We start from the raw sequence: 16,095 nt of genomic DNA, 5'->3' as shown, positions 1-16,095 counted from the left end.
CCCCGCCCCTCCCCCAAAAGCGCCTGCACGGCCCAGAGGACGAGATGGAAGTCCCCCCAGCGCTGAAGGGCGAGCTGCACCTTACCCTGGGAACCACGGGAATCCGATAGAAAGAGGCGCAGCTCATCCCGCAGCGCGGAGGGGGAGGCAGCGGCCAAGCCGCCGCCATCCTCCGGCGGGGCCCCTGAAGGGTCCTCGCAGCCCACAGTGACGGACATACAAGGGGCCGAGTTCCGGCGCTGCTGCGCCGGGCAGCCCGTCCCCATCCCCGGCAAGGGAGAGGGCGGCTGAGGGAATAACACAGCCCCCACAGTGGCAGGAAGGGGAGACACGAAAACCGCCCCCTGAGGGTTGTCTGCAGGCAACAGAAATGCGACAACCCCCGGGGCGGCAGTAACACCAGAGGTGGCAGAAAGAGACACCTCGGGGACAGGATCTGGGGCAAGGGCGGGAGTAGGGGCGGGGCTCGAGGCGGGAACAGGGACTCGGGCAGGAGAGGGGACAGGATCAGGGACGGGAGCGGGAACGGGCTCCTCATCTCCCGCTGCCAAACCGCTAGACTGCGGCTCCCCTCGGCCAAGGTCAGCATCCGAGGGGACGGAGGCAGCAGGGACAGGGGAAGCCTCAGGGGCAGGAACGATGGAAGGGGCAGGATCGGGGGCAGGAACCGGCCGCTCAGCAACGGCTGTCGCCCCGAGGGTCTCGGTGGCCGTGCACGAGTTGGTAGTCGCGGCCGGGCTGGCAGGTAGGGCTAAGGGTTCCCCCAGGACTAAGTCGGGAGCGGCAGAGTGGGGCGAGGAACCGGGAGCAGGAGAAGGGGGCGGGACTAAGCCAGCACCCGGATCAGGGCCCGCTGGCGGAGGGTCGTCCTCCCCCTGGGTAACCGGGGTCAGACCCAGGGCCTCGATCTCATCGAAAATGGAGGCGAAAGCGGTCCCCTCGGCCCCGGCCACCTCTCCGCCAGTCACAGGGACAAAGGCCGCCCCGGCATCGGCGGCGGCGGCGGGGGGCACAGACGGAGCAAGGGCCGGGAGAACCGCTGCTGAAGCCTCCTCAGGTGTGGGCCCAACAAAAGGGACAGAAGTTACCCCAGCCGGTGCCACGGCATCCACGGTCTCCATGGCCGGCACCTCCTGCTGGGCACCGTCCGGGGGCGCGGAAACAGAATTAACAACGTCGGCCCCCCGCGGCATCTTTCGGGGGGCCTGCTCTCCCTCCTCATCAGAGGGGAGGGAGAGAGCCCGCGACCTGCGGGCGCCGCGCTTCCCCCGGATGGTCACCCAGCCCCCCAAGGTGGAAGAGGAGGTGGAGGGCCGGTCAGCAGGGGCGGGGCCAGAGGGCAAGGGCGATGGCTTCGGGGCTCGGGGCGGCAGGGGCGGAGGGACAGCAGGGGGGAGGGAAACCTCCCCCTGGGGCGGGCCCTTCCCCGCGGCCGGCGGAAGCCGCCCCGCCCCCTCCTCCACATGCCCCGCCGATCCAGGGTCGGCGACGGCAAGGCCCGCCCGCTCGGCCGTCTCCGCGGCCAGAGCGGGAACCGCGGCAGAAGGAGGAGGGGCGGCGGCAGCAGCAGTGTCCGAACCGCTAGGGTTGCCGGCGATGACAGGGCCGGCACCCTCCCGGGCCCCGGGGGTCTCGGACGCCCCTCCAGGCCGGGCTAGGGGACAGTCCCTCCGGACATGCCCCTGCGCCCGGCAGAGGAAGCACCGGGCCTCCCCCGTCGAATAGTGGACCCGATAATGGGCCCCCCGGTAGGGCACCAGGAAGGACCCCTCGAGCGCCACTCTGGCACCCGCCGCCGGCGGCAGCTGGAGCTGAACCTGCCGGCGGAAAGACAGGATGTGCCGGAGGGCAGGGTCCTTACAACCCAATGAAAGAGGGCTCAGAATGGAAATGGGCTTCCCCAGGGTGGAGAGGGCAGGCAACAGAGCGGCGTTGGGGAGGTAGGGCGGGACGGAGGTCAAGAGCACCCGTACGCCCAGGTCCTCCCGGGGTTCCAAGGGCACAAACACGCCTCCCACCGCCAGGCCTCGTTCCACCGCCTCCTGTGCAGCGGCCACCGACGCCAGGAAGAACACGGCCTTCCCGTACATCTTGGAGGCTGCCACGATGGCCGTAGGCCCCACCACCCTCGCCAACGCCCGCACATAGGTCTCAATGTGGGGCGAGGCAGGCACCAAATGGCAACGGACGCCATGCCCCCTAGTCAGCGAGGGGAAGGGGCCGTGGTCACCAGGGACAGGTCCAGAGGCGGCGGTCGGGGCGGACGACGTGGCGGCACGCAAAGAGGCGGCGGCCACCTGGGCGTATGCTCTGGGGGCCGGAGGTGGAGCGCCACCAGAGCTGGTGGAAGGGACGGCAGGAGAGGGAGGGGCCGCGGCCGGTGTCGGGGCCGCAGCGGGGACCGTAGCCCCGCCCGCAGGAGGTCTGGCTCCACGGGCGGGGCCCTTGCCCTTCTTCCTCCCTTGGTCCTTCCTGCCGGTGGAGGGGGCAGCCGTGGCAGCGGCGGTATCCGGGACAGGGCCAGCCGAGGGGCCGGCCACTGGGGTGGGCGGGGGTTCAGGGGCAGGGGCAGGGGCAGGGGCAGGGGCAGAGTCCCCCGCCATTACAACCTGCAGCCGCTCCTCCCCTCTAGGCAAAAGACAAAACGAGGGAAAGGCAACCACTCCCCCCCGCTAGGCTGCAGGCTGGGGAGGAGGGTGCCAATGGAGAGGGCACACAGGAGCGAAAAGAGAGGGGTGGGGCACAGGTACCAAAAAAGAAAGCCGGCTCCCCCGGCTACACTGGGGCAGGGGGGGGGACTACAACAGTGAAAGGGGGGGTGAACAGTGCAAAAGGGGGGGGGGAAACAAAACGGGGGTACAAGCGCGCGCGGGGGGGGTGAAGGGGGGGGGGGTGCACCGGAGCAGCGGCTCGAAAACAGAATGGAATGTCCAGCCAGCTGCAGCCCAAGGACAAGGAGGGGTAGGAGGAAAAACTCCAGCCAGCCGCAGCCCAAGGACAGGGCCGGGAACATGGCCAGCAGGCTAGGAACCGAGGGGGGGGGGGGGGAATGGGCACCAAAAAAATAAACCGAAGGGGCTCAAAAGGAGGGGGGTAAAGTAGGGCCAACTAATACAAAGGGGGCTACAGGGAGGGGACCCCACCAGCGAAACGTAGTTGGGGGGCAGGAAAAGTCCAGGGCGGGGGAAAAGGTGCACCCACAACATTCGCGAAGCGCAGGCTCTGCCGTTCACTGCTGCAAGTAAACAGTCCCGGACGATGGAAATGGCGGGGGGAGCAAACAGCCCCGCCGAGGGGTGAAAAGCAGGTCCAGGTGGCACGCGGGGCGGTGGAGGGGTTGTCGGCAGCTGTCGGCGGTGGGGGTGGTGGTAGAGGGGGAGCAGATGGACGAAGGGGGGGGGCACCGCACCCCCCCCACACCCCCTTCAACAGTCCGCTACGGGGGACGGGATAGCAGGCTCCCAAGTCGACCTCGGAGCTTCCTGGCAAGCGACGGCTTCCAGTCCGAGGAATTACAAACGAGAGGCTCAGTACCGTCCACACTCCTAACGCGACTGGGGGCACCACCACCCCAGGAGCAAAGATGGCAAAGTCACTCAAAACACAGTCCTCAAACAACCCCCTCCACAATCTCCCGAACCAGGGACGCAGTCTCTTCGCACTCCGCGACGGAGGCAGCGGCTCCCACACAGGAACAGCAGCAGCAGCGAGCGGCAGTCAGCCGGCCGGGCAACCGGCCAGGCAGGCAAGCAAGCAGGCAGGTGGGCCCCCAGATGGTATCGGTGTTGGCGTTGGGGGGCCGATGCTTCTCCCTCCGGAGGCGAGGGCGAGGGGGGGGGCAGGCCGGCAAGGCCCCCCCCCCTCCGCACTCACTCACTCACTCACGCAGCAGCAGCGGCAGCGGCAGCAACAAGGAGAGCAGCAAGCAGCAGCTGGAGAGGGCCAGGAAAGACCAAAGGGAGAAGGGAGCACAGAAAGCTCCGGCCTGGCCCCCGACGGCCCCTGAGGGAGAGAAGCCTGTATTGGCACCCAAGTGGGCGGAGCCACCGCCACCTGTTCCCGCCCCCCGGAAGTTAAGGGGCGGGACAGGAAGTATAAAAGCCAGGCCCCAGCACTCAGTTGGAGCCCAGCGGCCGGAGAGGCCAGACGTGCCGGTGCGAGCTCCGGCTAGACCGAGCCTTCCCAGAGCCAGGTACCCGGACGCGGACGGACCAAGTCTCCCCAGAGCCAGGTACCCCGACGTGGACAGACCGAGCCTCCCCAGAGCCAGATACCCGGACGCCGGCCGACCGGACCTCCCCAGAGCCAGGTACCCCGACGTGGATTGGCCGAGCCTTCCCCGAGCAAGGTACCCCGAAGTGGAGTGGCCGAGCCTGCCCCGAGCACGGTACCTCGAGGGGGAGCCCGAGCGCCCCCCTGACCCGAGACCAGAGGAGCAGCCCGACCCAGACGACCTTCTGCGAGCTGAGGAACCCATGGTGTGGGACCCCGCTGCCGAGCCCAGCGATGAGCAGGTACCAATGGAGGGGGAAATGGAAAGTAGCCCGGGGGTAGCTGACCCCAGTCTGGCTACAACAGAGAAGCCAATGTCGGTGTGTTGCGGTCAGGACCCCACCGACACAGCGGCAGACTGACTGCCGCTCTTAGGGCCCCGGGCTGGGACACAGTGGAGTGGGTGGGCCTGTGTCCCCCCTGCCACCCCACTTACGGGTGGCAGCCTCCCCCTCCAGCCAGCGTTCCGGCATCGCAACTGAACTATTGTTTGTTGCCCCGCCCTGACTAAGGGCCTGGGCTTACCGACTCTGTTAGTGCTCAGCTCCTGACACAAGGTCCTGAGCCCCCTTAACTATTGTTTGTTGCCCCGCCCTGACTAAGGGCCTGGGCTTACTGACTCTGTTAGCGCTCAGCTCCTGACACAAGGTTCTGAGCCCCCTGAACTATTGTTGGTTGCCCCGCCCTGACTAAGGGCCTGGGGCGTCCTGAGCTTGTTAGTGCTCAGCTCCTGCGACCCGGATCTGAGCCCCCTGAACTATTGTTCATTGCCCCGCCCTGACTGAGGGCCTGGGCTTACTAACTGTTAGTGCTCAGCTCCTACGGCACGGACCTGAGCCACCTTGGACTATTGTGTGTTGCCCGCCCTGAGCTAGCGCCGGGGGCTTGACTGACTTTGTACTCCCCAGCTCCAGGCCGTGTAGTGAGGCGGCCTGGCCCCCGACGGCCCCTGAGAGGGCCCGACCCCCCCGCACCGGACCTTTACACGTGGCGCCCAACGTGGGGCCTCTTGCCTAGCATGTGGGCACGAGCCCTAGACACCGGTGAGAAGGGGGCAATGGGAGAGAGACCTCCCGCTAGGGAGGGGGATTTATCCCAGCTCCTGACCCGCATGACTGAGAGTCAGGAGCAACAACAGGCGGCCCAGGTGCGATACCAGCAGGAGTACCAGGCCGCCCACCTGCAGCAGCAGCAGCAGCTCGTAGAGCAGCTGGGGGCCCAACAACGGCAGCTGATCGCGGACCTGGTTACCCAACAGCAGGATTTCCAGCAGAAATGTATCCAGCAGCTTGCCGCGGCCCTAGTCCGCCCGGGGGAACCCCTATCCGGGGTCGCCCCAGGGGCCCCGCGACCCAGCCCCCCAGTGCGGTTGACTAAGATGGGGCCCGAGGATGACCCCGAGGCTTTCCTCGTGACCTTTGAGAGGGTGGCTGTTGTTGCCGGCTGGGTCCCGGATCAGTGGGCCACCATCCTGGCCCCCTACCTAACGGGGACTGCCCAGACGGTCTACCGAGGCCTGTCGGTAGAGGCGGCCAGAGACTACAACCTAGTGAAGGCCGCTATTCTGGACGCCCTGGACGTAAGCCCCGAGACCTACCAACGACGGTTCAGGGGCCTGGCCTATCCCCCAGGGGCCCGCCCGCGGATGGTGGCTCAGGAGCTGCGAGAGACCTGCCGAAAGTGGCTACAACCTGAGCGCCGGACAGCAGAGGAACTGATGGAGCAGGTGGTTCTGGAGCAATTTACCCAGGTACTCCCGCCAAGGGGACGATCCTGGGTCCTCCGCCACCGGCCGATGACGGTCTCCGCAGCCGTCACGTTAATGGAAGACTTCCTTGCGGCTGAGGTCCCGGCGGGGGCCGCTGGTCGGGCGGTCCCGGTTCGCACGGAGCACCCCAACCCAGAAAAGAGGGGGCCGCCCTCCCGGGCAGCCCCGAGTGCTCCCTCCCGTAGCGTAGAGGGCCGGGCTCGGGTAGCCGCACCCTCCGGGAGGCTCACACGGACCCCGACAGGCCCCGCCGGGGGATACCGTCGGACCCCCCCCGTGGATGACCCCGGGGCTCGGCCGCAGCCAGAGCGAGCCACGGTGGGACCCTGCTTCTCCTGCGGAAAGTATGGCCATTTGCAGCGGGAGTGCCCGGAACGGGGGTGTGCATTTGGCCAAGTCTATTCAGGAGAAGGCCGTGCCCGACATCCGCAAGGGACCAAGATCACCGTGCCCGTGGCTGTTGAGGGACGCCAAGCGATGGCCCTCCTCGACTCAGGCTGTGGCCAAACGCTGGTCTGCCAGGCCCTCGGCCCACCAGCGGACGACCACCTGGCGAAGATTCCCCTGCAGTGTATACACGGAGATGTGCGACTCTACCCCAGCACCCGGACCCAACTAACCGTTGATGGGGTCACCCGGCAGATGACGGTGGGGCTGGCGCCCCGGTTGGCATACCCGGTGATCCTGGGGCGGGACTGGCCCAACTTTACCACCGTCTTACGCCGCCGGCTCGAGGGTAACCCGCAGGCCACGCCAGCGTTGGGAGGGGAGTCCCTGGGGACTGAGGAGGACGAGAGAGACAACCCCGTCCCCGCCAATCCCCCCGGGGGGCGGGAAGACCCTCCTCGGGGGGGAGACTCCTCGGCGCCCACAGATTTCTGCCGGGACCAACGGGCCGACCCCACACTCAGACGGACCTACGAGCAGCTGGCCTCCGTAGACGGGACTATTATTGACCCCCAGCGTGCGGCGCAGTGGCCGCATTTTGAGCTACGACAAGAACGCCTGTACCGCGTGGAGAAGGACCCCCGTACGGGGGACATCCAGACACAGCTTCTTGTGCCGCGGTGTCACCGCCGGGCGGTCATGAAACTGGCCCACGACGTCCCGGCGGCGGGGCACCTCGGGCATGACAAAACGCTGGCCCGGATTTTGGGGCGTTTCTTCTGGCCCGGAGTGTATCAAGACGTAAAGGACTATTGCAATTCATGTCCAGAGTGCCAGTTGGCCGCCCCTGCCCAGACCCCTAAGGCACCCTTGGTGCCAATGCCTCTAATGGAAACCCCCTTTGAACGCGTGGCCATGGACCTGGTGGGGCCCCTCCCGAAGAGCAACGCAGGGTTCCAATACATCTTAGTAATGATGGACTATGCCACCAGGTTCCCTGAAGCCATTCCTCTTCGGAACATCTCGGCCCGCACCATTGCCATGGAACTGGTGAAGATCTTCGCTCGCGTCGGATTGCCCCGGGAGCTACTCACGGATCAAGGGACCAATTTTACGTCCCGACTGCTCAAGCAAGTCTGCGAAATCCTAGGGGTCAAGCAACTCCGCACCTCCATCTATCACCCCCAGACCGATGGATTAGTGGAAAGGTTCAACCGGATGCTGAAAGGGATGTTGCGTCGGTTCCCCCCGGAGGACCTTCGCCAGTGGGACCAGCTCCTTCCACCCTTGCTTCTAGCAATACGAGAAGTTCCCCAGGCATCGACGAAGTTCTCCCCTTTCGAATTATTGTATGGGCGGCGACCCCGGGGCCTGCTGGATCTCATGAGGGAGACCTCGGAACAGGCTCCCTCCCCGGCCCAGGGTCTCCTGCAGTATGTGTTGCAACTCCAGGAGCGTCTAAGGCAGGCGGGGGATCTGGCACGGGAAAATTTAAAAGCCGCCCAGGACACACAAGCCCAGACGTATAATCGAGGGGCACAGACTCGGGACTTCCAACCTGGTGACCGGGTATTACTCCTCCTCCCGTCCAGTGAATCGAAGATCCTGGCCCGGTGGCAAGGACCCTATGAGGTGGTAAGGAAAGTGGGCCCGGTCACGTATGAAATAAATCAGCCGGACCGGAGGAAGAAGAACCAATGCTACCACGTCAACCTCCTGAAGCCCTGGAAAGAGCGAGAAGGGCTTTTGATCAACCCCTACCCGCCAGAACCGGAACTGGGACCCCAGGTTCCCCTTACCGGAGATGCCGAGGAACCCCAGCTCGGGGAGAACTTAACCGAGGAACAGCTCCGCCAGACTCGGTGCCTCCTCCAAGCCTTCTCCCACACTTTCACGGACCAGCCGGGACACACCTCCCTCGTACACCATCGGATCCAAACAGAGCCTGGGGTGGTGATACGGGGGACGACCCGGCACCTACCCTACCATAGGAGACAGGTCGTGGAGAAGGAGGTACGGGCGATGTTGGATCTAGGGGTGATAGAGCCATCCCAGAGCGAGTGGCGTAGCCCCGTGGTGTTGGTGCCTAAACCCGACGGGTCACAGCGGTTCTGTATTGACTTCCGCCGCGTCAACGCCATCTCCAAATTTGATGCCTATCCCATGCCTCGGATAGATGAGCTGTTGGCCCGCCTGGGAGGGGCCCGCTACATCACCACCCTGGACCTGAGTAAGGGCTACTGGCAGATCCCCCTGGAGCCCGCCTCCCGTGAGAAGACTGCCTTTGCCACCCCCACAGGTCTCTATCAGTTCACCAGGATGCCCTTCGGCCTCCACGGGGCCCCGGCCACCTTTCAGCGCCTGATGGACCGCCTCCTCCAGCCCCATCAAGAATACGCGGCCACGTATTTAGACGACGTTGTCATCTATAGTCCGCAATGGGAGACCCACCTGGAGAGAGTCGCAGCCGTCCTGAGATCCCTGAGGGAGGCCGTCTTAACCGCCAATCCAAAAAAATGTCGCATCGGCTGGCAAGAGACTAAGTACCTGGGGTATGCTATCAGGCATGGGCAGGTAAAACCCCTGATCGGGAAGGTCCAGGCGATCGCAAACTGCCCCCCGCCAACCACAAAGCGCCAGGTGCGGCAATTCCTAGGCTTGGCTGGATATTATCGGCGGTTCATCCCCCGGTTCGCGGCGATCGCAGCCCCCTTAACAGGGCTCCTAACCAAGGACAGCCCACGGCAGGTGAACTGGGCTACCGAGTGCGATGGAGCCTTTCGGACTCTTAAGAAGTGCCTCTGCAGCGAGCCGGTCTTGTATAGCCCCGATTTTAACCTGCCATTTGTCTTGCAGACCGACGCCTCGGAAGTGGGACTCGGGGCGGTCTTATCCCAAGACGTAGGGGGTGAGGAACATCCCGTCCTATACATTAGCAGGAAACTGTTCCCACGCGAAAAGAACTATGCGGTGGTCGAGAAAGAGGCCCTAGCCGTGAAGTGGGCTTGTGAAGCTCTCCGCTACTACATCCTGGGAGTCCCCTTCACCCTAGTCACCGACCACTCCGCCCTTCAGTGGTTAGGCCACATGAAGGACCACAATATGCGGCTGCAACGATGGTACCTGGCCCTCCAGCCGTTTGCTTTCACGGTCCGCCATCGGGCTGGTAAGGATCACGCAAACGCGGATTTTCTTTCTCGGTTGGGGGGTGTGGAATGGGCTGGCCCCGCTGCACGGGAACCAGCCTTGGGGGGGGGTCGTGTAGTGAGGCCGTATTGGTGAACCGGGAGGTGGGCGGGCTTAACCGCCCACTACGAAAGGCCCCTCCCCCAACCTAGCGGGAGGGACCACTGGACCCAGTACCAAATGATTACGTGGGACAACTAATAAAAAAACAGGGAGCGAGGTGACGGTCATAGGTTCAAAATCAGGGAACCAGATGGGGACACCGAGCAGAGAACCCCGGACAGCGCCCACTGCTCCTTGAAGGTGGCAAGGGAGCCAGCAGACGCTGCCCAGTGAAACTCCGCCCGGAGACGTGAAACCAAAGAGGTATGAAAGTAGGCCCCACAGTCGCAGAGCACCCCCTCGTCCAACATCTTCTCCCTGGTATTATAGATGGTGAGTTTGGCCAGGGCCAGGAAGAGGTTGACGAGGAGGTCCCGCGACTTAGTGGGGCCACGGACAGGGTGCGCATAAAGAAACAAGTGCGGGGAAAAGTGTAGCCAGAACCTCAACAAGAGGTTCTGGAGAAGCCGGAAAAGGGGCTGCAACCTGGCGCACTCAAGGTAAGCGTGCGCCAGGGTCTCCCTAATACCGCAAAATGGGCAGGCCTCAGGAATAGGGGTGAACCGCGCCAAGTACACGCCCGTGCTCACGGCCCCATGAAGGAGCCGCCAACCAATGTCCCCGGCGGGCCTTGGAACTAAGGTGGAATAAAGGCTGGCCCACCGGGGCTCCTCACCCTCCACAGGTAGCAGATAGTCCCTCCACTTGGTGTCGGGGCGGGACACGAGGGTGAGGTGATGCAACGTGTGGAGCACGAGCGTGTACAGGTGGTCTCTGGACGCGGTCCGAAACCGGACCGGCTGCAAAGTGTGCAGCCGGCTCGGATTATGGGAACGGGGGAGCCGGGGGGGCTCACGGAACAAGGGCCCGAGAAAAAGGTCCGGAGGGCCTGGGGTGAGGGGTGGGCGGGGAGCGCCCTCCCGCAGGGCCCGCCACAGGAAGCCGAGAGCAAGAGGTGACAATGCAGCGCCCACCTCCTGGAGTACACGCAGAGGGGTCGCGAGGGTGGAGAGCCCCATGCGCCGACCAAGCGCACGGGGATCCACCCAGTCCCCTCTGGTGTAGTCCAGGAGGTCTCCGACCCTGGTGGTTTCCACCAGGACCAACCTCCGGCTCACCGAGGGTGACTCCGCTACCTGCACATGGAGATCGGGATTGTGCAGCAGGGGCTCCGCGAGGAGATCCACACCCTCGGTGGCCACAGTGGACCTGGTCGCCGAAAAAAGCTTCCAGGTCCGGAGAAGGTCCTGGTAGAAGACCGGCAGCTCCGAGAGGTCTCGCGGAAGACCTCTCGGGTGAAGAAAAAGGAGCTGCCGGTCGTATCGGAGCCCTCGGAGGCGGCGGAGGAAGGCGTGCGCTAACGTGCTCCATGCCGGACTACCCGCACCGTAAAGGAGCCTCTGCAGGGCCTGGAGGCGGAAGACATGGACCTGGCTACGAAGGCAGACCAGGCCCTGTCCCCCCTCCTCCAGGGGAAGACTCAGAACCCCTGCAGAGACCCAGTGCAGTCCAGGCCAGAAGAACTCCAGGGCTATCCTCTGGAGCCTGGCCAGGAGTTCCGGGGCCGGGCTCAGGGTGTTGAGCCGGTGCCAGAGCATGGACAGGACGAGCTGGTTCAGCACCAGCGCCCTCCCCCGCAGGGAGAGACACCGGAGCAGTCCCGTCCATCTCCGCAACCGCTCACGCACCCTGGCCTCCAAATCCAGCCAGTTCTCCGACGGAGAAGGATGCGTGGCGGAAAGATAAACGCCTAGATAGAGCAGCGGACCCACGCTCCACCGAATGGCTTGTAGCGCGGGTGGGAGGGAGCCCGCCTGCCAACCGTCCCCGACCACCAGGCCAGAGCTCTTGACCCAGTTGACCCGGGCGGAGGAGGCGGCCGAATAAACGGCCTGGCAGGCCTCCACCCGCACCAGATCCGCTGGGTCCTGGACCACGAGGAGCACGTCGTCGGCGTACGCCGACAGGACCAGCCGCAGCTCCGGCTCCCGGAGCACCAACCCTGCCAACCTCCGACGGAGGAGGCAGAGGAAGGGCTCGATCGCCAGAGCGTACAGCTGGCCCGAGAGGGGGCACCCTTGCCGTACTCCCCGCCCGAAGCTGACCGGCTCGGTCAGGGTCCAGTTGAGCTTGACCAGACACTCCGCCTCAGCGTACAGCACCTGGAGAAAGCCCACAAACTGGGGCCCGAAGCCGAACGCCCGCAGAGTGCCCAGGAGGTACCCGTGGTCCATCCTGTCGAACGCCTTCTCCTGGTCCAGAGACAGGAGGGCGAACGACAGACCATCCCTACGTCCCAGCTCCAACAGGTCCCGGACCAAGTACAGGTTGTCAAAGATGCTCCGGCCCGGGACGGTGTAGGTCTGGTCGGGGTGGACCACGTCCGCCAGCACGGACCCCAGCCGCAGCGAGATGGCCTTCGCTACGACCTTATAGTCCGTGCTGAGGAGCGAGACGGGACGCCAATTTCGTAAATCGCGGAGGTCCCCCTTCTTCGGCAACAGGGCGAGCACGGCTCGCCTGCACGAGAGAGGGAGGACCCCGCCCTGCAAGGACTCGGCCCAGACGGTGACGAGGTCTGGGCCGAGGACGTCCCAGAACACGCGGTAGAACTCCACGGTCAGCCCGTCCATGCCCGGAGATTTGTTAGTGGGCATGAGCCGGAGGGCTGCCGAGAACTCGGCCAGAGAAAGAGGCAGCTCCAGCCGGTCTCGGTCGCCCGCGCTGACCGTCGGGAGCCCGGTCCAGAGCACCCTGCGGGCCTCGGCGTCGGTCGGATCCGGGGAGAAAAGAGCGGCGTAGAAGGCCCTGGCCCTGCCACGCATCTCCTCCGGATCCGTGAGGGGGACGCCGTCCTCCGCCAGGAGGCAGGTGACATGCTTTTTGGCCCCCCTCCGTTTCTCCAGGGCGTAGAAGAAGCGGGAGCCGCGATCCATCTCCCGAAGGAGACGGATGCGGGATCGAACAAACGCGCCCCGGGCCCGGTGGTCTTCCAGGGCCCGGAGCTCCTCCCGCTTCTCCCGGTACGCCGCGCAGAGGGGTGAATCCTCGGGGCCGGAGGCCAGACGCCTCTCCAGCTCCAAGACCTCCCGCTCCAACTGCCCTATCAGCGCATCTCGCCGCCGGCTGGCGCCTCGGGCGTAGTTCCGGCAGAAGAGTCGCGCGCGGACCTTCCCCACGTCCCACCACCGCCGCGCCGAGGGAAAGGCGCGCCGCTGCCCCCGCCAGGCCAGCCAGAACCCCCGGAAGGATGCCACGAAGCCCACGTCCTCCAGCAAACTATTATTAAAATGCCAATAGGCCGACCCCGGCCTCTCGGAACTGAGAGAAGCCGTCACGGTCACCAGATGGTGATCCGAGAACGGGGCTGGCCGGACGCCGGAGGCATGGGCCCGCGCCAGATGAAAGCGGGACAGATAGATCCGGTCCAACCGGGAGTGGCGCGACCGGTCGTCCTCCACCCGGACATAGGTGAAGGTGGTGTCGTCGTCCGGGTGGTGTTCGCGCCAGACGTCCACCAGGGAGTGATGGTCTACGATCTCCCTGAGGACGCCCGCGGCTGCCTGGGAATTTTCAAGCCCGGAGCGGTCCCGGTCCTCGAGGGTGGTGTTAAAGTCCCCGCCCAGGACCAGGCACTCGCGAGAATCCAGAGTGCCGAGGAAGGCCGCCGCCCGCTGATAGAAAGGCACTCGTTCCAGGCCCGCGTTCGGGGCATAAACGTTGACCAAGTTCAGAACCAGCCCCTCCACACGGGCCCGGACGTGCAGCAGGCGGCCCGGCACGACCTCGGCGACCCCCAGCACCTCAGGCCGCAGCCCCGGGGAGAACAGGGTGGCCACCCCAGCCGAATGGGCGCTGAGGTGGCTAAAATAAACCCCGTCACCCCACTCCAGCCGCCAGCTAGCCTCGACGGCCGGAGCCGTGTGGGTCTCCTGCAGGAAAATCACAGAGTACCCCCCCTCCCGAAGGAAGGAGAGCACCTGGCTCCTGCGGAGACCCACCCTACAGCCCCGAGTGTTCAGCGAGGCAAAGGTGGTAACTGTCATGCGGAGGGCTGGGGCAGATCCTCACGGGCGGAGGGACCATCGGCCCCCAGTGGGCCCCGCAAGATCCCGGTTTCGACTCCGAAGGTCAAAAGGGAGTCACGGAATCTGCGGGCCCGCCGATAGGCCGCGATGTCCCGCCGACCGGACCCCCGCCCCTCCCCCAAAAGCGCCTGCACGGCCCGGAGGACAAGATGGAAGTCCCCCCAGCGCTGAAGGGCGAGCTGCACCTTACCCTGGGAACCACGGGAATCCGATAGAAAGAGGCGCAGCTCATCCCGCAGCGCGGAGGGGGAGGCAGCGGCCAAGCCGCCGCCATCCTCCGGCGGGGCCCCTGAAGGGTCCTCGCAGCCCACGGTGACGGACATACAAGGGGCCGAGTTCCGGCGCTGCTGCGCCGGGCAGCCCGTCCCCATCCCCGGCAAAGGAGAGGGCGGCTGAGGGAACAACACAGCCCCCACAGTGGCAGGAAGGGGAGACACGAAAACCGCCCCCTGAGGGTTGTCTGCAGGCAACGGAAATGCGACAACCCCGGGGGCGGCAGTAACACCAGAGGTGGCAGACAGAGACACCTCGGGGACAGGATCTGGGGCAAGGGTGGGAGTAGGGGCGGGGCTCGAGGCGGGAACAGGGACTTGGGCAGGAGAGGGGACAGGATCAGGGACGGGAGTGGGAACGGGCTCCTCATCTCCCGCTGCCAAGCCGCTAGACTGCGGCTCCCCTCGGCCAAGGTCAGCATCCGAGGGGACGGAGGCAGCAGGGACAGGGGAAGCCTCAGGGGCAGGAACGATGGAAGGGGCAAGATCGGGGGCAGGAACCGGCCGCTCAGCAACGGCCGTCGCCCCGAGGGGCTCGGCGGCCGTGCACGAGATGGGAGTCGCGGCCGGGCTGGCAGGTAGGGCTAAGGGTTCTCCCAGGACTAAGTCGGGAGCGGCAGAGTGGGGCGAGGAACCGGGAGCAGGAGAAGGGGGCGGGACTAAGCCAGCACCCGGATCGGGGCCCGCTGGCAGAGGGTCGTCCTCCCCCTGGGTAACCGGGGTCAGACCCAGGGCCTCGATCTCATCGAAAATGGAGGCGAAAGCGGTCCCCTCGGCCCCGGCCACCTCCCCGCCAGTCACAGGAACAAGGGCCGCCCCGGCATCGGCGGCGGCGGCGGGGGGGACAGACGGAGCAAGGGCCGGGAGAACCGCTGCTAAAGCCTCCTCAGACGTGGGCTCAACAAAAGGGACAAAAGTGTCCCCAGCCGCTGCCACGGCATCCACGGTCTCCATGGCCGGCACCTCCTGCTGGGCACCGTCCGGGGGCGCGGAAACAGAACTAACAACGTCGGCCCCCCGCGGCATCTTTCGGGGGGCCTGCTCTCCCTCCTCATCAGAGGGGAGGGAGAGAGCCCGCGACCTGCGGGCGCCGCGCTTCCCCCGGACGGTCACCCAGCCCCCCGAGGTGGAAGAGGAGGTGGAGGGCCGGTCAACAGGGGCAGGGCCAGAGGGCAAGGGCGATGGCTTCGGGGCTTGGGGCGGCAGGGTCGGAGGGACAGCAGGGGAGAGGGAAACCTCCCCCTGGGGCGGGCCCTTCCCCGCGGCCGGCGGAAGCTGCCCCGCCCTCTCCTCCACATGCCCCGCCGATCCAGGGTCGGCGACGGCAAGGCCCGCCTGCCCGGCCGTCTCCGCGGCCAGAGCGGGAACCGCGGCAGAAGGAGGAGGGGCGGCGGCAGCAGCAGTGTCCGAACCGCCAGGGTTGCCGGCGATGACAGGGCCGGCACCCTCCCGGGCCCCGGGGGTCTCGGACGCCCCTCCAGGCCGGGCCAGGGGACAGTCCCTCCGGACATGCCCCGGCGCCCGGCAGAGGAAGCACCGGGCCTCCCCCGTCGAATAATGGACCCGATAATGGGCCCCCCGGTAGGGCACCAGGAAGGACCCCTCGAGCGCCACTCCGGCACCCGCCGCCGGTGGCAGCTGAAGCTGGACCTGCCGGCGGAAAGACAGGATGTGCCGGAGGGCAGGGTCCTTACAGCCCAATGAAAGAGAGCTCAGAATGGAAATGGGCTTCCCCAGGGTGGAGAGGGCCGGCAACAGGGCGGCGTTGGGGAGGTAGGGCGGGACAGAGGTCAAGAGCACCCGTATGCCCAGGTCCTCCAGGGGTTCCAAAGGCACAAACACGCCCCCCACCGCCAGGCCTCGTTCCACCGCCTCCTGCGCGGCGGCCACCGACGCCAGGAAGAACACGGCCTTCCCGTACATCTTGGAGGCCGCCACGATGGCCGTAGGCCCCACCACCCTCGCCAACGCTCGCACATAAGTCTCAATGTGGGGCGAGGCAGGCACCAAATGGCAACGG

Source organism: Chrysemys picta, chromosome 4 (genome assembly GCF_011386835.1).
Source record: "Chrysemys picta bellii isolate R12L10 chromosome 4, ASM1138683v2, whole genome shotgun sequence".
In the NCBI taxonomy this organism is placed as follows: Eukaryota; Metazoa; Chordata; order Testudines; family Emydidae; genus Chrysemys; species Chrysemys picta.
The sequence above is the reverse complement of the archived record's forward strand: the minus strand, read 5'-3'. Positions refer to the sequence as shown.